This window comes from Pituophis catenifer, unplaced genomic scaffold (genome assembly GCF_029215685.1).
Source record: "Pituophis catenifer annectens isolate HBS135680 unplaced genomic scaffold, rPitCat1.0.hap2 SCAF_2, whole genome shotgun sequence".
NCBI classification, from domain to species: Eukaryota; Metazoa; Chordata; class Lepidosauria; order Squamata; family Colubridae; genus Pituophis; species Pituophis catenifer.
In genome coordinates this window covers 29,316,538-29,339,894 of record NW_027256882.1, presented here as the reverse complement: position 1 = coordinate 29,339,894, position 23,357 = coordinate 29,316,538, and the positions used below count along the sequence as shown (strand labels likewise).

Below are 23,357 nucleotides of genomic sequence, written 5' to 3'. Positions count from 1 at the left end.
AGCGCTTTGAAGATAAGAACCAACACCTTGAAGCGCACTCAGAAGACCACTGGAAGCCAATGCAGCTCACGCAGGAGAAGTGTCACGTGGGAGCGCCATGTTGCCCCCATAAGTACCCGCGCGGCCGCATTCTGCACCAGTTGGAGCCTCCGAGTGCTCCTCAAGGGGAGCCCCATGTAGAGAGCGTTGCAGTAGTCGAGGCGGGAAGTAACGAGGGCATGAGTGACCGTGCATAGGGAGTCCCGATCCAGAAAGGGGCGCAACTGGCGTATCAGGCGAACCTGATAGAAAGCCCCCCTGGCCACGGCCGTCATATGCTCTTCTAAAGACAGCCGTGCGTCCAGGAGGACACCCAAGTTACGTGCCCTCTCCGTGGGGGCCAATGTCTCGCCCCCAATAGTCAGCGATGGCACCAGCTGACTATATCGGGACGCCGGCAGCCACAGCCACTCAGTCTTGGAGGGATTGAGTCGGAGCCTGTTCCTCCCCATCCAGACCCGCACCGCCTCCAGGCACCGGGACATCACTTCAAGGGCATCGTTGGGGTGGTCTGGGGTGGAGATGTACAGCTGGGTGTCATCAGCGTACAAATGGCACTGCACCCCAAAACCACGGATGATCTCGCCAGCGGCTTCACATAAATGTTGAACAGGAGAGGCGAGAGGACCGACCCTTGTGGCACCCCACAAACCAAGTGCCTTGAGGTCGACCTCTGCCCTCCAGCCAACACAGACTGCGACCGGTCGGAGAGATAGGAGGAGAACCACCGTAAAACAGTGCCTCCCACTCCCAACCCCTCCAACCGGCACAGCATGATACCATGGCCGATGGTATCAAATGCCGCTGAGAGGTCTAATAGGACCAGAACAGAGGAACAACCTCTGTCCCGAGCCCTCCAGAGATCATCAACCAACGCGACCAATGCCGTTTCCGTGCTGTACCCGGGCCTGAAGCCGGACTGGAACGGATCTAGATAGACGGTTTCATCCAGGTCCATTAGAACTTGGTTTCAGTATGGACAGCTGCAGGCCAGATGGGGAGAAGATCAGAAAACTGGTATTTTGCAACAGGATGAGAACTTGATAAAACAAATAAGAGACAAAAGTCAAATGCATATAAAAAGGTTGTATAATGTATTAGTGGAAATACTTTCAGAAACAGAGCTAGTCAAGGATTGTATGATAAAATGGGCACAAAATATAGGAGAACCAATAATGATGGAAACATGGGAAAAGATATGGGTTAGAAATGTAAGATTTACACAAGCCCAAAATTTAAGAGAGAACTTTTATAAAATCTTTTATAGATGGCATTTAGATCCAAAAAAACTAGCCTGTATGTATCCAAATTTACAACCTAAATGTTGGCAATGTGAGTGTGAAGACACTACGTATTTTCATATATGGTGGACATGTAAAAAAATTAAGGCTTTTTGGATAAAAATATGGTGGATTATTCAAAATATTTTAAAGAAAAAGATCAAATTTACACCACAGTTGTTTTTTTTCATTTGATTTATATGACGCCCTTCTCCGGAGACTCAGGGCAGCTTACAATGCGTTAAGCAATAGCCTTCATACTTTTGTATATTTTATACAAAGTCAGCTTATTGCCCCCACAAACTGGGTCCTCATTTCACCTACCTTAGAAAGGATGGAAGGCTGAGTCAACCTTGAGCCTTGGAGAGATTCGAACCAGCAGTAATTGCAGGCAGCTGTGTTAATAACAGAGTGCTTAGACCACTGTACTATCAAGGCTCTTTTGTTGGGAATAGTTACAGAATGTACTGTGACAGAGACTAAGTTGGTTTTAAACTTAATAACAGCAGCCAGGTTACTGGTGGCACAGTATTGGAAGAAAGAAGATCCACCTACTATTGAGGAATGGACATTAAAAGTCGCGCATTTGGCCGAGATGGCGAAAATTTCATCATATCTTAAAGATCACTCAAACGAAAGATATATATCGGAATGGAGAAGATGGACTATATTCAAAACAAGTATCAGACTAAGAAGTTTCATATAGCTTATGAATGAAACATTTTTAATCTTTAGTTTATAGTGTTTGAGTTATAAGGAGTTAAAGAACTAGGGAGAATTTGAACCCAACAAATTGTTAGCATATTTTAGTTTTATGTTTGTGAATGCTATACCCTGTGCTTGTTCTGGGAAGTCTAGGGATGGGGGTGGGCGGGCAAGGGGGGTGGGATGGGGTGAGGGTGGAGCGGTGGGAGGGGGGAGAAAATGTTTGTATCTTTTATAAGATGGAAAATTTCACAGGAAACACTAGCCTATGGGTTAGCCACATGACCAAAACCACAGAAGGCAAACTTGAATATTTTTATAATTTCTATATCTCCTCTGTCATGTGCCAACTGCCTCTTATGTAATGAAGCGAAAGCAAAGAAATGTATAAATATCTGCCTTGAACTAAGCTCAGGGTTCCTTCCTTCTTAGGAGGATGAAGAAATGCATTGGCTTATCAACACACACACACTTGGACTCTGTCTCTTATTTCACTGAGCCATATCTGTCAATCGCAGTTATGTCACGGTAAGGTTGGTGGCCAATAAATTTTATAAATAAATACACCTGAACAGTCAAAACATTCAATAGCTATTTTTTAAAAAGTGCTGGGTTAAGCACAGTGCAGCCTGGGGGGGCACCAATAGGAAACACATACTTGTTAGCTAGAAATGGAAGTAGAACAACCCAAAAAAGACCAGAGACACATAAATCCGATCTTGTTGCCCAGAAAACATCAGGTCCATAAGAGAAGAATTGAGTTGGGGGGACCTTGGAGGTCTTCTAGTCCATCCCCTGTTCAGGCAGGAGACCCTATTCCGTCCAGAACAAATGGCTGCCCAATCGCCCCTCAAAACCCTCGAGGGACGGAGCAGCCACAACCTCTGGAGGGAAGCCATTCCCAAAGAACCAACCTCCACTTGAAAGAGGCTTTTTCAATCTTCCCACCAGCAGAAATTGCAGCCCCCAGTTTCCCAGCCTGCAGCACCAGTGGGCTTCCATTTGGGGAGGGAAGGAACCTGCAGCAGCCGCAGCTGAGAGGCTTCAGCCCAGTTGCTTCTCCGCTTCCAGGCCGTGGAGAGAACCGAACAGCCCGACTTGCTCCCAGACTCTCCTCCCACCTGCAGCCCTCAACTCACCTGCCAGCTGCTGCTTCGACCATGGAAACAGCAGAAAAGCCGCTCTGCACACCAACTTCCTCCCATGAGCCATCCGGAAGAGGAAGTTCCTCTGCGCCTCTCCTCTCCTCTCCTCCCAGCCTTTGTAGCAATGCAGTGTTGATGGCTTTCTAGGCACCGATGTTGCCGACCGCCATCTAGCGACAGGAGGTGGAAAAACACGCTTTTCCAATCTCCACCAAGGCGTTGGGAAGAGGTTTCCTGTGATTACATTGCAGCAGGTCGTTTTCGACTCCCAGCAACCGACCTTTGCAACTGAGCCAAGTGAAAAAGTGAAACGTGATGCTACTTCGGTTTTGGTGCCTTTGGGTCAGTCTTAATGCCTGGCCTTGCAGTTTTTATTCTGGTCAACTGAGCAGAGATAATTTCTATATAAGAAGGCGTGATGACAATTTCTCAACAGAGAAAAAGGAGGAAGGTGTAATTATATTTTTCTTCTTCCGATTCCTTTCCTGCTTCTCTGTATGCATTCTTTGTTTTTGTTTGATTTATATATCTTATTAGATTAAATTTTCTAATTAAAAAAAGGAATGTGTATCAAACAAAGACTCAGTCTTGATGCCCGGCCTTGCAGTTTCCTTGGCAAGGATTTGGTATATTTTATTAGATTAATATTTTGAATGTAAATAAGGAATGGGTATCAAACAAAGAGTGGTACATTGTTGCATGAACATCTGTATTACCAATCTTTTTTCCAGCCCTTGGAAATGCCTTTTGGAAACATTTCTCTTACCATATACAGGAAGTCATCTCCTCTTCTTAAACCCCCTTTTCCAGCCCTGCTGGGTATGTGACTTTCTCACTTTGACTTAATGGAGACTTCTGTGTATGCAAAGTTACAGACGCACAAGGCATTTAGCATGGGTGTGCTTGGAAGCATCTCTGGGCAGCACGAATGAAGCTGGCTCCCTTTGAGCGTTTGACCCACTGATTCTCCTGGGTCTTAAATCCTTGGCAGACACAGCAAATCAGTCATAAAGTTTGGGGGATGTAGAGAGGTTTTGATCTCCATTGAGTCACCCCTAAGAAAGTGCAAAATCTATACATCAGCTTTCTGGAAAGTATTGCCCTCCAAGTCTTTTGCCCAAACTGTTTGGGAATAATAAAGCTAACTCCTGTGGAAATTGGGAAGGCTGCTCAGAGCAACTCTTCCCTCTAGTGAGATTTAGGCTCTGCAAGGATGCAGACAGAAAGAATCTCTCCTATCTAGATGTGGTTTGGAAGGTGGGTGTTATGGTTCCAGGTTTCATTATTCCATTCGTAGGATGAAGCTGGAAATAATTTAGCAGCTGTGCATACAAACAAGAACTTCATAAATATTTATGGCACAACACTTCCCTAATTTTGGGAAGCTAAGTAGGTCAGGCTTCACTCTCCAAAGTTGCAAAAGTAGGTTTTGGGGAATTATCCTGCACTCCCGTTTCTCTGCAGTTTCCTTGGCAAGATTTTTTGTAAGCAGATTTCCCTTCAAAGACCTGAGAGGACGGGACAGGCCAAGGTCTGTCTAAGATCCAGTATCTTCCAAATAACACCTACTTTCCACCTTTCAATGTGAGCTTCAAAGTTTGATTCTGAGGAAATGGACTGTTCGTCTGAGTAGGGACTTATGGCTTTTGACCTCGCTCTATAGACCATCCGCTCTGACTCTTAGGTTGGCTTTATTTAATTTTGCTTGATTATCTACTGTACAATTTTTTTCTCACATCTCCCCACCAAGAGGGGAGAACCACAAAAGTATCAGTCCCTTGGTGCTGCTCTCAGGCCCAGCTGTCAAAGTCTTAACAACGAGGCCCCTAAAAACAAAGGAGATCACAGCAGGAGTTGTGAATAAACCTGGAGATCCTGTGCTGAAAACCACAATCCCTTTTCTCCTCAACTATTTCTACAGCTCTTCTTCATGAAGGTCACCTGCAGGGCAGAACAGCCTTTACATCTGAAATTTTACACTGGTTTTGTCACTGCCCCAAACTCCCCCAAAATATTTGCTATTCATGTGGTTTCTTCCACTTGTGTGCCTCATTCTTGACACAATCTGAAAAGACATGCTTCGTGCGCTGAATTCCTGGAACAGTTAGGAAAAGATGAACTTTGAATCCCTCCACTCTACGCTCACTTTCTCCTCATAAGAGCCATGGTGGCGCAGTTTGGCAGCTCAATTCCCACCGGCTCAAGGTTGACTTGGCTTTTTATCCTTCCGAGGTCGATAAAATGAGGACCCAGATTGTTGGGGGCAATATGCTGACTATGTAAACCACTTAGAGAGAGCTATAAAGCACTGTGAAGCGGTAAATAAGTCAAGGTGCTATTGCTATTATATGAGGAGCCACAATCTCTTACTATAGTCTGAGTGCTCCTATCCCAAAGAGATGCTGGCTGGGGGAATTCTGGGGCTGAAAATCTCGGGGGCACCCAGGGAGAAAAAGGCTGGGATTATGCCTGTGGCATTTCTATCATCTACCATGATAAAAATGCAAAGAACACTCCCAAAAAGATTTTTACATAACTGCACAATTTCTGCAAAAATAAATATTCAGCAACTTCTGCTGCTGATGGCCAGATAGCCTTTATCAAACTAGTATGTTCCAATTTTTTCTTTCTTCCTTTCTGACTAATATCATGACATATTTGCCTACAAAAAATCAGGCAAATTCTTTGTAGTCAAATTAAATAGACAATTTCTCAGCTGGACTAACAAGGTGACATTAGAAATGAAATTCAAACTCTGTCTACACTCATCACTTTGGGCCTCATGTGGATTTTCTTGTGTACGATAAGGTTGGAAGGTTTCCTGAAGCATCATGCACACTCAGGGAACTTAAATGGTTTTTCCCCTGTGTGTATGATTTAGAAGGCTATCCTTAGAACTGAAATCTTTCCCACAGTCTGGACACTCATATGGTTTCTCTCCTGTGTGAGTTCTCCGGTGTCTAACCAAGCTAGAAATTTCACTGAAACATTTCCCACAATCAGGACGTTCAAATGGTTTCTCTCCTGTGTGAGTTATCTGGTGTTTAACCTAGCTGGAATTCTGACTGAAACATTTCCCACAGTCAGGACATTCAAAGGGTTTCTCTCCTGTGTGAATCCTCTTGTGGCCAATGAGGGTGGAATTTCAACTGAAACTTTTCCCACAGTCAGGACATTCAAAGGGTTTTTCTCCTGTGTGAGTCCTCTGATGTTGAACCAAGCTGGAATTCTAATCGAAACATTTCCCATAATCAGGACATTCAAATAGTTTCTCTCCTGTGTGAGTTATCTGGTGTCTAATCAAGCTGGAATCATCACTGAAACATTTCCCACAATCAGGGCATTCAAAGAGTTTCACTCCTATGTGAATCCTCTGGTGTTTAACCAGGCTGGAATTATGACTGAAACTTTTCCCACAATCAGGACATTCAAAGGGTTTCTCCCCTGTGTGAATCCTCTGGTGGCCAATGAGGTTGTACTTCCGACTGAAACTTTTCCCACAATCAGGACATTCAAAGGGTTTCTCTCCTGTGTGAGTCCTCTGGTGGCCAATGAGGTTGTACTTCCGACTGAAACTTTTCCCACAATCAGGACATTCAAAGGGTTTTTCTCCTGTGTGAGTCCCCTGGTGTTTAACCATACTGGAATTCTGACTGAAACTTTTCCCACAGTCAGGACATTCAAATGGTTTCTCTCCTGTGTGAATCCTTTGGTGTTGAACCAGACTGGTATTCTGACTGAAACTTTTCCCACAATCAGGACATTCAAAGGGTTTCTCTCCTGTGTGAGTCCTCTGGTGTTTAACCAGGCTGGAATTCTGACTGAAACTTTTCCCACAATCAGGACATTCAAAGGGTTTCTCTCCTGTGTGAGTCCTCTGGTGGTCAATGAGGTTGGTATTTAGACTGAAACTTTTCCCACAGTCAGGACATTCAAAGGGTTTCTCTCCTGTGTGAGTCCTCTGGTGGCCAATGAGCTTGGAATTCTGACTGAAACTTTTCCCACAATCAAGACATTCAAAGGGTTTCACTCCTGTGTGAATCCTCTGGTGTTGAACCAGGCTGGAATTCTGACTGAAACTTTTCCCACAATCAGGACATTCAAAGGGTTTCTCTCCTGTGTGAGTCCTCTTGTGTTTAATCAGGCTGGAATTCTGACTGAAACATTTCCCACAATCAGGACATTCAAAGAGTTTCACTCCTGTATGAATCCTCTGGTGTTGAACCAGGCTGGAATTATGACTGAAAGTTTTCCCACAGTCAGGATGTTCAAAGGGTTTCTCTCCTGTGTGAATCCTCTGGTGGCCAATGAGGTTGGAATTTTGACTGAAACTTTTCCCACAGTCAGGACATTTAAAGGGTTTCTCCTTGGTGTGAGTCCACGTTGCCATGCTTGCTAAAGCATTTACCGCATTGGGAACATTTGTAGGGCTTCCCTCTTGTGTGGGTCCTTCCATGAAAGAAAATGAAGTTGTTCTGACTAAAGCTTTTGCCACATTCAGAGTATTTGTACGATTTTTCTCCAGTATGGATCCCCTCTGGCATAATCAGCTGTGATTTGCAAGTTGTATCTTTCCCAGAACAGAAACGTCTATGGAGTTTTTCCACAACTAATATTCTTGAGGAGGTCAAAAATATGGATAATCCCTTTAGTGCTGCTTTGAATTACTGGTGATTTTCTTCCTCCCAGAGCGAGGCCTGCAACACTGTCTGCTCTACGTGGCTTCCTCCCCAGTAACTTCCAGATATTTCCCTCTTTTCCTGAATGGAAAAATAATCTCCCTTGACTTTTCATGCAATGTATGCTTTAATTTCACACTCTATTTTTCCAGTTAGAAATCTCTTCTTAATTTTCTCTCATTTCTCTCTCATCTGCTGGGGGACTCTCTGAAGGAAATGGAAAATATTTTGATTTCTGGACTGACTTGTTTTGCTATTCAAAGTTGTTTGTTATCCTCAGTTGTCCAGAGTGCTCATTGCCATCTTCTTTGTCTATAAGATTCAAATAAAAGTCTATCTTTAATTGTGCATAAAATGGTTCCAGAAGATGAGAAAAGAAGAAAAAAGTTTACATTATAATGAAAAAGCAAACATGCCACAATGCTCCAATAACCTCTTACATTGATCATGATTCAATTGACACATGGAAGACCACCCAGATCCAAGTTCGAATATCCATTCAATGATTTATTTTATTTATTTTATTTTTCAATTTATATACCGCCCTTCTCCCTGAGGACTCAGGGCGGTGCACAGCCAGAATTAAAAACATGAAATACAAATATTAAAAACAATTAAAATCTATATAAATTTGGCCCAAAATTTAAAAAAACCACAAACCAATTAAACATTTAAAAATTTTTAAAAATTTCTTCCTAAGCCAGCCCGGCTTGCTGGAAAAAGTGGGTTTTAAGGGCACGGCGGAAGGCACTGAGGTCTTGGATTCTCCTTATCTCTGGGGGCAGCTGATTCCAGAGGGTAGGTGCCCCCACAGAGAAGGCTCTCCCCCTGGGGGTCACCAGCCTACATTGTTTGGCTGATGGCACCCTGAGGAGGCCCTCTCTGTGGGAGCGCACGGGTCGATGGGAGGTCGTTGGTAGCAGCAGGCGGTCTCGAAGATAGCTAGGCCCTATGCCATGGAGCGCTTTAAAGGTGATAACCAACACCTTGAAGCGCACCCGGAAGACCACCGGGAGCCAGTGCAGCTCGCGCAGGAGCGGTGTTACATGGGAGCGCCATGCTGCTCCCATCACTACCCGCGCTGCTGCGTTCTGGACCAGCTGGAGCCTCCGGGTGCCCCTCAAGGGGAGCCCCATGTAGAGAGCATTGCAGTAGTCAAGGCGAGAGGTGACGAGGGCGTGAGTGACTGTGCACAGGGAATCCCGATCAAGAAAGGGCCGCAACTGGCGAATCAGGCGAACCTGATAAAAGGTCCCCCTGGTTACAGCCGTCAGATGTTCCTCCAAGGACAGCTGCATATCCAGGAGGACTCCCAGATTGCGAGCCCTTTCTGTGGGGGCCGAGGACTCGCCCCCAATAGTCAGTGATGGAGTCAACTGACTATATCGGGATACCGGGAGCCACAGCCACTCAGTCTTGGAAGGGTTGAGTCTGAGCCTGTTCCTCCCCATCCAGATCCGCACAGCCTCCAGGCACTGAGACATCACTTCAAGGGCATCGTTGGGGTGGCCTGGGGTGGAGATGTACAGCTGGGTGTCATCAGCGTACTGGTGGTATCTCACCCCAAAGCCACGGATGATCTCGCCCAGCGGCTTCACATAAATGTTGAACAGGAGGGGCGAGAGGACCGACCCCTGGGGCACTCCACATATAAGAGGCCTTGAGGTCGACCTCTGCCCCCCTGCCAACACAAACTGCGACCGGTCGGAGAGAAAGGAGGAGAACCACCGCAATACGGTGCCTCCCACCCCCAACTCTTCCAGCCGGTGCAGCATGATACCATGGTCGATGGTATCAAAAGTCGCTGAGAGGTCTAACAGGACCAGAACAGAGGAGCAACCCCTGTCCCGAGCCCTCCAGAGATCATCAACCAACGCGACCAATGCCGTTTCCGTGCTGTGCCCAGACCTGAAACCCGACTGGAATGGATCTAGATAAGATGTTTCCTCCAGGAATTGTGGAAACTGTCGCGCGACCACACTCTCAACAACCTTCGCCATGAAGCGAAGGTTGGAGACAGGACGATAGTTGGCCAATATTGCCGGATCCAGGGACGGCTTCTTGAGGAGAGGCCTCACCACCGCCTCTTTCAAGGCAGCGGGGAAGTAACCCTCACTCAACGAAGCGTTGATAACACCCTGGAGCCAGCCTCGTGTAACCTCCCGGGAAGCCAGTCACATGACTGTTTATCTGGAGGTCCTGGGGATAGATTATACATTTGCAGGTATGTACATTTAGAAATAAAAATATACACACCTACAATATGAAGATAATACATGTCTTTGAAGTCTGAAAAACATTTGAAACCTTCTGAGCTATTGTTAATCAGAAATTGGATGAATTGGATGATTGCTCGTATGTTGAGATGGCAAGGCTGAAGTTCAGGCCTCAAAATTGCTGAGCACATTGTAAGCCGCCCTGAGTCTCCGGAGAAGGGCGGCATATAAATCAAATTTTTTTAAAAAAAGGCTTTTGAAGCCATGGAAATCTTTATAGGAAACACTAGCCTATGGGTTAGCACGTGACCAAAACCACAGAAGGCAAACTTGACTATTTTTATTATTTCTATATCTTATCTGTCATGTGCCAACTGCCTCTTATGTAATGAAGCGAAAGCAAAGAAATGTATAAATATCTGCCTTTCACTACGTTCCTTCCTTCTTAGGAGGATGAAGAAATGCATTGGCTTATCAACACACACACACACACACACTTGGACTCTGTCTCTTATTTCACTGAGCCATATCTGTCAATCGCAGTTATGTCACGGTAAGGTTGGTGGCCAATACATTTTATAAATAAATACACCTGGACAGTTCAAACATTCAATAGCTATTTTTTAAAAAGTGCTGGGTTAAGCACAGTGGAGCCTGGGGGGGCACCAATAGGAAATACATACTTGTTAGCTAGAAATGGAAGTAGAACAAAACAAGAACAACCCAAAAAAGACCAGAGACACATAAATCCGATCTTGTTGCCCAGAAAACATCAGGTCCATAAGAGAAGAATTGAGTTGGGGGACCTTGGAGGTCTTCTAGTCCATCCCCTGTTCAGGCAGGAGACCCTATTCCGTCCAGAACAAATGGCTGCCCAATCGCCCCTCAAAACCCTCCAGGGACGGAGCAGCCACAACCTCTGGAGGGAAGCCATTCCCAAAGAACCAACCTCCACTTGAAAGAGGCTTTTTCAATCTTCCCACCAGCAGAAATTGCAGCCCCCAGTTTCCCAGCCTGCAGCACCAGTGGGCTTCCATTTGGGGAGGGAAGGAACCTGCAGCAGCAGCAGCTGAGAGGCTTCAGCCCAGTTGCTTCTCCGCTTCCAGGCCGTGGAGGGAACCGAACAGCCCGACTTGGTCCTGGACTCTCCTCCCACTTGCCCTCAACTCACCTTCCAGCTGCTGCTCCGACCCTGGGAAGAGCAGAAAAGCCGCTCTGCACACCAACTTCCTCCCATCAGTCATCCGGAAGAGGAAGTTCCTCTGCGCCTCTCCTCTCCTCCCAGCCTTTCTAGCAATGCAGTGTTGATGGCTTTCTAGGCACAGATGTTCCCTGACCGCCATCTAGCGACAGGAGGTGGAAAAACACGCTTTTCCAATCTCCATCAAGGCATTGGGAAGAGGTTTCCTGTGATTACATTGCAGCAGGTCGTTTTCGACTCCCAGCAACCGACCTTTGCAACTGAGCCAAGTGAAAAAGTGAAACGTGATACTACTTCGGTTTTGGTGCCTTTGGGTCAGTCTTGATGCCTGGCCTTGCAGTTTTTATTCTGGTCAACTGAGCAGAGATAATTTCTATATAAGAATGCGTGATGACAATTTCTCAACAGAGAAAAAGGAGGAAGGTGCAATTATATTTTTCTTTTTTCGATTCCTTTCCTGCTTCTCTATATCCATTCTTTGTTTTTGTTTGATTTATATATTTTATTACATTAAATTTTCTAATTAAAAAAAGGAATGTGTATCAAACAAAGAGTCAGTCTTGATGCCTGGCCTTGCAGTTTCCTTGGCAAGGATTTGGTATATTTTATTAGATTAATATTTTGAATGTAAAAAAGGAATGGGTATCAAACAAAGAGTGGTACATTGTTGCATGAACATCTGTATTACCAATCTTTTTTCCAGCCCTTGGAAATGCCTTTTGGAAACATTTCTCTTACCATGTACAGGCAGTCATCTCCTCTTCTTAAACCCCCTTTTCCAGCCCTGCTGGGTATGTGACTTTCTCACTTTGACCTAATGGAGACCTCTGTGTATGCAAAGTTACAGACGCACAAGGCATTTAGTATGGGTGTGCTTGGAAGCATCTCTGGGCAGCACGAATGAAACTGGCTCCCTTTGAGCCTCTGACCCACTGATTCTCCTGGGTCTTAAATCCTTGGCAGACACAGGAAATCAGTCATAAAGTTTGGGGGATGTAGAGAGGTTTTGATCTCCACTGAGTCACACCTAAGAAAGTGCAAAATCTATACATCAGCTTTCTGGAAAGTATTGCCCTCCAAGTCTTTTGCCCAAACTGTTTGGGAATAATAAAGCTAACTCCTGTGGAGATTGGGAAGGCTACTCAGAGCAACTCTTCCCTCTAGTGAGATTTAGGCTCTGTAAGGATGCAGACAGAAAGAATCTCTCCTATCTAGATGTGGTTTGGAAGGTGGATATTGTTATTGTTATTGTTCCAAGTTTCATTATTCTATTCATAGGATGAAGCTGGAAATAATTTAGCAATTGTGCATACAAACAAGAATTTCATAAATATTTATGGCACAACATAATCTTGGGAAGCTAAGTAGGTCAGGCTTCACTCTCCAAAGTTGCAAAAGTAGGTTTTGGGGACTTATCCTGCACTCCCGTTTCTCTGCAGTTTCCTTGGCAAGGTTTTTTGTAAACAGATTTCCCTTCAAAGACCTGAGCGGACGGGAAAGGCCAAGGTTTCTAGATGGATTTGTGCCTAAAGCAGGACCGGAAATGAGCGTCTCTCAGGCTGTAGCCTGGTGATCACCAAACTGGGCTTTCTTCCTCCCCAAAAAATCTATCCATGCAGCTGTTCCTGCTACTCCAGCCCTAAATTCAAGGCTGCAGTTTTCAAGATCCAGTATCTTCCAAATATAACACCTACTTTCCACCTTTCAATCTGAGCTTCAAAGTTTGATTCTGAGGAAATGGACTGTTCGTCTGAGTAGGGACTTATGGCTTTTGACCTCGCTCTATAGACCATCCGCTCTGACTCTTAGATTGGCTTCATTTAATTTTGCTTGATTATCTACTGTACAATTTTTTTCTCACATCTCCCCACCAAGGGGGGAGAACCACAAAAGTATCAGTCCCTTGGTGCTGCTCTCAGGCCCCAGCTGTCAAAGTCTTAACAACGAGGCCCCTAAAAACAAAGGAGATCACAGCAGGAGTTGTGAATAAACCTGGAGATCCTGTGCTGAAAACCACAATCCTTTTTCTCCTCAACTCAGTATTTCTACAGCTCTTCTTCATGAAGGTCACCGGCAGGGCAGAACAGCCTTTACATCTGAAATTTTACACTGGTTTTGTCACTGCCCCAAACTCCCCCAAAATATTTGCTATTTATGTGGTTTCTTCCACTTGCGTGCCTCATTCTTGACACAATCTGAAAAGACATGCTTCGTGCGCTGAATTCCTGGAACAGTTAGGAAAAGAAGAATTTTGAAACCCTCCACTCTACGCTCACTTTCTCCTCATAAGAGCCATGGTGGTGCAGTTTGGCAGCTCAATTCCCACCGGCTCAAGGTTGACTTGGCTTTCTATCCTTCCGAGGTCGGTAAAATGAGGACCCAGATTGTTGGGGGCAATATGCTGACTATGTAAACCACTTAGAGAGAGCTATAAAGCAATGTGAAGCAGTAAATAAGTTAAGATCCTATTATTATTATTTTTATTATTATAATTTTATTTCTATACCGCCCTTCTCCTGCGGGACTCAGGGCGGAGTACAGCCAAGATAAAACATTGTATATAAAATTTAAAAACAATTTAAAAAACAATTAAATAATTTCGGCCCAACATATTAAAAACAACCCAATTAAAACTAAATTCAATTAAAACTGAGAGGATGGGATCAAGCCAGCCCAGCTAGATGGAATAGGTGTGTTTTCAGGGCCCGACGAAAAGTCCGGAGGTCTGATATCGTGCGTATCTCAGGGGGTAGGTCATTCCAGAGGGCGGGTGCTGCCACAGAGAAGGCTCTCCCCCTGGGGGTCGCCAGCCGACACTGTCTGGCCGACGGCACCCTGAGGAGGCCCTCTCTGTGCGAGCGAACCGGTCGGTGGGAGGCTATTGGCGGCAGAAGGCGGTCTCGCAGATAACCCGGCCCTAAGCCATGGAGCGCTTTAAAGGTGGTCACCAACACCTTGAAGCGCACCCGGAAGACCACAGGAAGCCAGTGCAGCTCGCGCAGGAGAGGTGTCATATGTGAGCACCCCGTCGCTCCTATAATCCCCCGCGCGGCCGCATTCTGGACTAACTGTAGCCTCCGGGTGCACCCCAAGGGGACCCCCATGTAGAGAGCATTGCTGTAGTCCAGGCGGGAAGTGGCGAGTGCTTGAGTGACCGTGCGTAGTGAGTCCCGATCCAGAAAGGGGCGCAACTGGCGTATCAGGCGAACCTGATAAAAAGCCCCCCTGGCCACGGCCGTCATGTGCTCTTCTAAAGACAGCCGTGGATCCAGGAGGACACCTAAGTTGCGAGCCCTCTCCGTGGGGGCCAGTGATTCGCTCCCGATAGCCAGCGATGGCACCAGCTGGCTATATTGGGACGCCAGAAGCCACAGCCACTCGGTCTTGGAAGGGTTGAGTCGGAGCCTGTTTCTCCCCATCCAGGCCCGCACGGCCTCCAGACACTGGGACATCACTTCTTTTTTTTTTTTTTAATTTATTTATTTAAAACAGTACATCAAACAAAAAAGAAATAGTCAAACAAACGATCGCAACAGAAACTTTACATGATATTTACGCTTTCTACGGTATGTAGGCTTCAGTCAAATTTAACAAATATTAAACATAGTCCTGGTTATACTTGACTTTTTGGGTGTCTGTTGTTCAACCAAACATACCATTTGTCCCAACATTGGAAATATACGGAGTCCTTTTGATCTCGCAATGCTTTAGTCAGTCTGTCGGCTTCCGCATAATCCAAAATTTTCTCCAGAATCAAATCTTCAGCCGGCAGGTCTTTCCCCTTCCAATGTTGGGTGAAACATATTCTTGCTGAGGTGGTGATAAATACACACAGACACCATATATTTGTGCCTATATTATCTGGCCTAATGTTCAGTAGATAGTACTCTGGTTTCAGAATTAGGTTATAACCTGTGATTTCCATAATCCATGCCTGTATGGTTTTCCAGAATTCCCTCGTCCTGGGACAGGTCCACCACATGTGGAAATAGGTGCCGATCTCCCCGCACTTCCAACAGTTTGGTGAGAGATTTGAATACATTTTAGAAAGACGGGCAGGTGGAAGGTGCCATCTATACAGCATCTTGTACACATTTTCTTTATATGATGTTGCCCACAGGAGTTTCATATGTTTGAGCCAGATTTCTTCCCATTTGGTCAAATCAATTGGATAACCAATATTTCTCCCCCAGGCAATCATAGAGTCTTTAACTATTTCATCCCCTATCCAATAGTCTATTAGAAGTTTATATATCCTTGATAACATTTTATCCTCTTTTCCTAGAATGATATTGTCCAGATCATGCTGATTCAAATTAATACCAACTTGTTCCCTATCTTTTTTAAATTTCGAGCAAATTTGGGCATAAGCCCACCAATCCAGTTGTCTTCCCTGCAACTCCAACTCATTTCTTGTTTTCAGACTGCCATGGGGGTCCAAAAGTTCCCGGTAAGAGAGGTGATTTTCTTTGTTATATAGAGGCCTATACGTTATAGCTTCGAGTGGGACCAGCCAGGAGGGGACTGAAAAGTAAAATTTACCCTTAATTTTCCTCCACGACTCAATTAGAATATTCCTCACATAATGTCCTGCAAGACACCTGTGCTTTGGGATTTTATTTTGCCAAAGAAAATAATGCCATCCTTGATGTAACCCCTCACCTTCCAAAATCAACAATCTCCTTCTTCTCAGCAATATCCAATCCCTGATCCAGACTAAATTTGCGGCCTGATAGTAGTATTCCCATTTTGGAACACCAAATCCTCCTCTTTCTTTAAGTTCTTGAAGCATTTTAAGTTTAATTCTGGGTTTTTTATTTTGCCAAATGAATTTAAGGACATAAGAATTTAATTTTTTAAAAAAATTGTTATCCAGTCTAACTGGTGCTGTGTAGAATAGGTATATCCATTTCGGAAGTATATAAGTTTTTATAATTGCTATTCTACCTAGTAGGGATATCTGCATGCTCTTCCATTTCTCTAGATCCTGACCTGTTCTCTTGAGAAGGTTCAGATAGTTGTCTTCTTTGATCGTGGAGCATTTGGCTGATATAATAATGCCTAGGTATTTTAGTTTGTTTACAATTTGGAACCCCAAATTCACTTCTAATTCTTTCCCTTGCTTTACTGTTAAATTTTTGGCAATAATTTTAGTTTTTTCCCTATTGACTTTTAATCCCGCCACCTTACCATATTTTTCTATTTCCTGGGTCAGACACGGTCCCGATATCAACGGATCTTCTAATATAAATACTAAGTCATCAGTGTAAGCCTGCACCTTATATTGTTGATTTTGGATATAAAGACCTTTTATCCCCATATTACGTCTAATTTCCCTCAATAAGGGTTCTAATGACAGAATAAATAGCAACGGGGAAAGCGGACACCCTTGTCTAGTTCCTTTCTCAATATCAATTTGATTGGATACATCACCATTAATTGAAATTTTAGCAGTCTGCTTCGAATAAATTGCACGGATTGCCCGAATAAATCTTTCTCCAAATTGCATATGTTGCAGTAAACCTATTAAAAAACTCCAATTCACACGATCAAAGGCCTTATGTGCATTCATGAATACCAGGGCCAATTGTTTATCAGTATGGGTTTCGTAATATTCCAAAACACTGGGACATCACTTCAAGGGCATCGTTGGGGTGGCCTGGGGTGGAGATGTACAGCTGAGTATCGTCAGCGTACTGATGGAAATCCACCCCAAAGCCACGGATGATCTCACCCAGCGGCTTTACATAAATGTTGAACAGAAGGGGCGAGAGGACCGACCCTTGTGGCACCCCACACGCAAGGCGCCTTGGGGTCGACTGCTGCCCCCCTCTCAACACAGATTGCGACCGGTCAGAGAGGTAGGAGGAGAACCACCGCAGAATGGTGCTCCCCAGCCCCTTCAACCGGTGCAACATGATACCATGGTCAATGGTATCAAAAGCCGCTGAGAGATCTAACAGGACCAGGATAGAGGAGCAACCCCTATCCCGAGCCCTCCAGAGATCATCCACCAACGCGACCAATGCCGTTTCCGTGCTGTACCCAGGTCGGAAGCCGGATTGGAGCGGGTCTAGATAGACCTATTGCTATTATATGAGGAGCCACAATCTCTAACTATAGTCTGAGTGCTCCTATCCCAAAGAGATGCTGGCTGGAGGAATTCTGGGGCTGAAAATCTCAGGGGCACCCAGGGAGAAAAAGGCTGGGATTATGCCTGTGGCATTTCTATCATCTACCATGATAAAAATGCAAAGAACACTCCCAAAAAGATTTTTACATAATTGCACAATTTCTGCAAAAATAAATATTCAGCAACTTCTGCTGCTGATGGCCAGATAGCCTTTATCAAACTAGTATGTTCCAATTTTTTCTTTCTTCCTTTCTGACTAATATCATGACATATTTGCCTACAAAAAATCAGGCAAATTCTTTGTAGTCAAATTAAATAGTCAATTTCTCAGCTGGACTTACAATGTGACATTAGAAATGAAATTCAAACTCTGTCTACACTCATCACTTTGGGCCTCATGTGGATTTTCTTGTGTACGATAAGGTTGGAAGGTTTCCTGAAGCATCATACACACTCGGGGCATTTAAATGGTTTTTCCCCTGTGTGTATGATTTAGAAGGCTATCCTTAGTACTGAAATCTTTCCCACAGTCTGGACACTCATATGGTTTCTCTCCTGTGTGAGTTCTCTGGTGTCTAACCAAGTTAGAATTTTCACTGAAACATTTCCCACAATCAGGACATTCAAATGGTTTCTCTCCTGTGTGAGTCCTCTGGTGTCTAACCCAGCTGGAATTATCACTGAAACATTTCCCACAATCAGGACATTTAAAGGGTTTCTCTCCTGTGTGAGTTCTCTGGTGTCTAATCCAGCTGGAATTATCACTGAAACATTTCCCACAATCAGGACATTCAAAGGGTTTCTCTCCTGTATGAGTCCTCTGGTGTTTAACCAGGCTGGAAATCTGACTGAAACTTTTCCCACAATCAGGACATTCAAAGGGTTTCACTCCTGTGTGAATCCTTTGGTGTTGAACCAGGCTGGAATTCTGACTGAAACATTTCCCACAGTCAGGACATTCAAAGGGTTTCACTCCTGTGTGAATCCTCTGGTGGCCAATGAGGTTGGAATTTTGACTGAAACTTTTCCCACAGTCAGGACATTCAAAGGGTTTCTCTCCTGTGTGAGTCCTCTGGTGGCCAATGAGGTTGGCATTCCGACTGAAACTTTTCCCACAATCAGGACATTCAAAGGGTTTCTCTCCTGTGTGAATCCTGTGGTGGCCAATGAGGTTGGAATTTTGACTGAAACTTTTCCCACAGTCAGGACATTCAAAGGGTTTCTCTCCTGTGTGAATCCTCTGGTGGCCAATGAGGTTGGCATTCCGACTGAAACTTTTCCCACAATCAGGATACTCAAAGGGTTTCACTCCTGTGTGAATCCTCTGGTGGCCAATGAGGTTGGAATTTTGACTGAAACTTTTCCCACAATCAGGACATTCAAAGGGTTTCTCTACTGTGTGAATCCTCTGGTGTTGAACCAAGCTGGAATTCTGAACGAAACTTTTCCCACAGTCAGGACATTCAAAGGTTTTCTCTCCTGTGTGAGTCCACGTTGCCATGCTTGCTAAAGCATTTACCGCATTGGGAACATTTGTAGGGCTTCTCTCTTGTGTGGGTCCATCCATGAAAGAAACTCAAGTTGTTCTGACCAAAGCTTTTACCACATTCAGAGTATTTGTACGGTTTTTCTCCAGTATGGATCCCCTCTGGCATAATCAGCTGTGATTTGCAAGTTGTATCTTTCCCAGAACAGAAACGTCTATGGAGCTTTTCCACAACTAATATTCTTGAGGTGGTCAAAAATATGGATAATCCCTTTAGTGCTGCTTTGATTTACTGGTGATTTTCTTCCTCCGAGAGCGAGGCCTGCAACACGGTCTGCTCTACGTGGCTTCCTCCCCAGTAACTTCCAGATATTTCCCCCTTTTCCTGAATGGAAAAATAATCTCCCTTGACTTTTCATGTAACGTATGCTTTAATTTCACACTCTATTTTTCCAGTTAGAAATCTCTTCTTGATTTTCTCTCATTTCTCTCTCACCTGCTGGGGGACTCTCTGAAGGAAATGGAAAATATTTTGATTTCTGGACTGACTGGTTTTGCTATTCAAAGTTGTTTGTTATCCTCAGTTGTCCAGAGTGCTCATTGCCATCTTCTTTGTCTATAAGATTCAAATAAAAGTGTATCTTTAATTGTGCATAAAATGGTTGCAGAAGATGAGAAAAGAAGAAAAAAGTTTACATTATAATGAAAAAGCAAACATGCCACAATGCTCCAATAAGCTCTTACATTGATCATGATTCAATTGACACATGGAAGACCACCCAGATCCAAGTTCGAATATCCATTCAATGATTCTAATTCGATTGTTGACTTCAGTCAATCACAAATTCTTAGCAATGCAAAGGTTGTTTTCAAATACTATCAATTGAAAAAGAAACTACACCTGCTTTGATTTCTTGTGGTTTTACTTATCAGGGTATCATAAATATCATCGCAACAGAACAGAAGAGAATAACAGAATTGGAAGGGACCTTGGAGGTCACCCTATATCATTTCAGACAAATGGCTGTCTCATCTCTTCTGAAAAGCCTCCAGTGATGAGCACCACAACTTCTGAAGGTCAGCTGTTCTGCTGGTTATTTGTTCTCACCATTAGGAAATTTCTCACTGCTTCCATAGTATAAAGAGGGGAAGTAGCAGCCACGTACTGCTAATAAAATGCCCTTCATCAATTGATCATCAGCAAGTATGATTACATCTATCTCTGACACTGAGTTGTGTGTTAACACAATGCCAAAGAATAAAGAATCAGCAATGATCTTAGAGAAGAAATTGTTGCTGCCCATCAAATTGGGAAGGTTTAAAAGGTCATTTCCAAACAATTAAAAACCCATCATTCTACAGTGTGGAAGAGAAGTGTAAAGCATTCAGGAGAGTTGCTAATCTTCCCAGGAGTGGACGTTCAAGGAAATTCAGCCCAAGGTCAGATGGTGGAATGGCCAGAGAAATTGCAAAGAGTTATATCTCAGACTCTACAGCAGAGCTGTCAAACTAGTGGCCTATGGGCCAGATGGGTCACGCACCGGCCACGGCCACGTTTAAAGAAGGGGGAAAATGTTGTGATACGTCACATGATCATGCAGTGATGACGCATGTTTGATGCCCCTGCTCTACAGGCTTCAGTTAGCATGTTAAATGTTAAGATTCATAACAATGGAATTAGAAAAATACTGAAGAAGTATGGTTCGTTTGGAAGGGTTGAATGGCTGTTGTTTGCAAAGTTGCATCTGAACAAATCACAGGACTTCGGGAACACTGTCCTTTGCACACACCAGACCAAAGTGGAGATGGTTGGCCATAATACAATTGGGCCAGAGGCCATCTCACCAATAGCTAAAGCTTGGCTGACAAAGGATTATGCAACAGGATAATGGTCACAAAACACATCAGCAAATCTACAACAAAATAGCTGAAAAAGAATCAAGGTGATGCAATCAAAGTCTAGAGCTCAACCCAATTGGCAGGACTTCAAGAGAGTTGTGCATAAAAAAAATAAATATCATTGCAACAGAACAGAAGAGAATAATAGAATTGGAAGGGACCTTGGAGGTCTTCTAATCCAACCCTTGCTCAAGCAGGACACCCTATATCCTTTCAGACAAAGTCAGACGGTGCAATGACCAAAACCACAGAAGGCAAACTTGACTGTTTTTATAATTTCTATATCTTATCTGTCATGTGCCAACTGCCTCTTATGTAATGAAGCGAAAGCAAAGAAATGTATAAATATCTGCCTTTCACTACGCTCCGGGTTCCTTCCTTCTTAGGAGGATGAAGAAATGCATTGGCTTATCAACACACACACACACTTGGACTCTGTCTCTTATTTCACTGAGCCATATCTGTCAATCCCAGTTATGTCACGGTAAGGTTGGTGGCCAATAAATTTTATAAATAAATACACCTGAACAGTTCAAACATTCAATAGCTATTTTTTAAAAAGTGCTGGGTTAAGCACAGTGGAGCCTGGGGGGGCACCATAGGAAACACATACTTGTTAGCTAGAAATGGAAGTAGAACAAAACAAGAACAACCCAAAAAAGACCAGAGGCAAATGAATCCGATCTTGTTGCCCAGAAAACATCAGGTCCATAAGAGAAGAATTGAGTTGGGGGGACCTTGGAGGTCTTCTAGTCCATCCCCTGTTCAGGCAGGAGACCCTATTCCGTCCAGAACAAATGGCTGCCCAATCTCCCCTCAAAACCCTCCAGGGACGGAGCAGCCACAACCTCTGGAGGGAAGCCATTCCCAAAGAACCAACCTCCCCTTGAAAGAGGCTTTTTCAATCTTCCCACCAGCAGAAATTGCAGCCCCCAGTTTCACAGCCTGCAGCACCAGCGGGCTTCCATTTGGGGAGGGAAGGAACCTGCAGCAGCAGCAGCAGCTGAGAGGCTTCAGCCCAGTTGCTTCTCCGCTTCCAGCCCAAGTTGCTCCCGGACTCTCCTCCCACCTGCTGCCCTCCACTCACCTGCCAGCTGCTGCTTCCACCATGGAAACAGCACAAAAGCCGCTCTGCACACCAACTTCCTCCCATGAGCCATCCGGAAGAGGAAGTTCCTCTGCGCCTCTCCTCTCCTCCCAGCCTTTCTAGCAATGCAGTGTTGATGGCTTTCTAGGCACAGATGTTGCCTGACCGCCATCTAGCAACAGGAGGTGGAAAAACACGCTTTTCCAATCTCCACCAAGGCGTTGGGAAGAGGTTTCCTGTGATTACATTGCAGCAAGTCGTCTTCGATTCTTAGCAACCGACCTTTGCAACTGAGCCAAGTGAAAAAGTGAAACGTGATGCTACTTCGGTTTTGGTGCCTTTGGGTCAGTCTTGATGCCTGCCCTTGCAGTTTCCTTTGGAAGGGTTTTTTGGAGGTGTTCCCCCCCCCCATTTCCTGCTTCCAAGGGCTGAGAGACTGGCCAAAGTTCAACAGATGGTTTTGCCCTTCAGGTGGGACTGGAACTGAGCGTTTCTCTGTCTCTAACCTGGTGCCTTCCTCACTACACCAAACTGGAACTTCTTCCTCCCCACAAAATCTACCCATTGACCTGTTCCTGGTGCTCCCACAGCAAATTCAAGGCTGCAGCTTTCAAGATCAATCAATCAATCAGGATAGAGTTGGAAGGGACCATGGAGGTCTTCTGCTCAAGCAGGAGACTCTACCATTTCAGACAAGTGACTATCCAATCTATTTTTTAAAACTTCCAGTGATGAAGCACCCACAACTTCTGAAGGCAAGCTGAAGGCACTTATTAATTCACACTGTAAGTTTCCAGGTTGCTTCTCTCCTTCCTTAGTTCCCATCCATTGTTCCATGTCTTGCCTTCTATTGTTTAGGAAGATAACTTGAGACCCTCCTCTTTGTGGCAGCCACTCAAATATTGGAAGACTCCTATCATGCCTCCCCTTGTCCTTTTCATTAGACTAGACGAGGGGTGTCAAACTCAAGGGCTGGTGGCCGGATGCAGCCCTCCCGAGCTCAGTTTTTCCTGGAAGAGGTTTGCAGGAAGCCATCGCAACCAAAAACAGCTTGGGAGCCAGTTTTCTCTGGCAGAGCGCTTGGGTCACCAGAGGCGCCCCCAACGTGAGTGATATCGATCTGGCCACGCCCAACCTGGCCATGCCCTCTCCGGCCCCCAGAGGTCAAACACAACCCTGATGTGGGCCTCAATGAAATCGAGTTTGACACCCCTGGACCAGACATACCCAATTTGTGTAACTGTTCTTTGTATGTTTTAGCTTCCAGTCCCCTAATCATCTTTGTTGCTCTTCTCTGCATGCTTTCCAGAGTCCCAATATCTTTTTATATTGTGGTGACTAGAATTGGATGCAGTATTCCAAGTGTGGTCTTACTAAGGCTTTGTGAAGCAGTACTATAACTTCATGTGATCTTAATTCTATCCCTCTATTAATGCAGCCTGGGATTGTATTGGTAATTTTGGCTGCTGCCAATCACAAAAAAATAG

General features: G+C 44.6%; 1 protein-coding gene and 1 pseudogene across 1 annotated transcript in view; both read right to left on the bottom strand.

Annotated features, from left to right (window-relative positions):
* LOC139312008 (zinc finger protein 84-like) overlaps positions 1-21,891 on the bottom strand; it is a 43,033-nt gene extending 21,142 nt beyond the window's left edge. The window contains exon 1 of the mRNA XM_070936524.1: positions 21,871-21,891. The gene's annotated coding sequence lies outside the window, so the exon portion shown is untranslated. The remainder of the gene's footprint in view (positions 1-21,870) is intronic.
* LOC139310056 (zinc finger protein 850-like) lies at positions 4,747-18,899 on the bottom strand (annotated as a pseudogene).
* Positions 21,892-23,357: the final 1,466 nt, after the last annotated feature.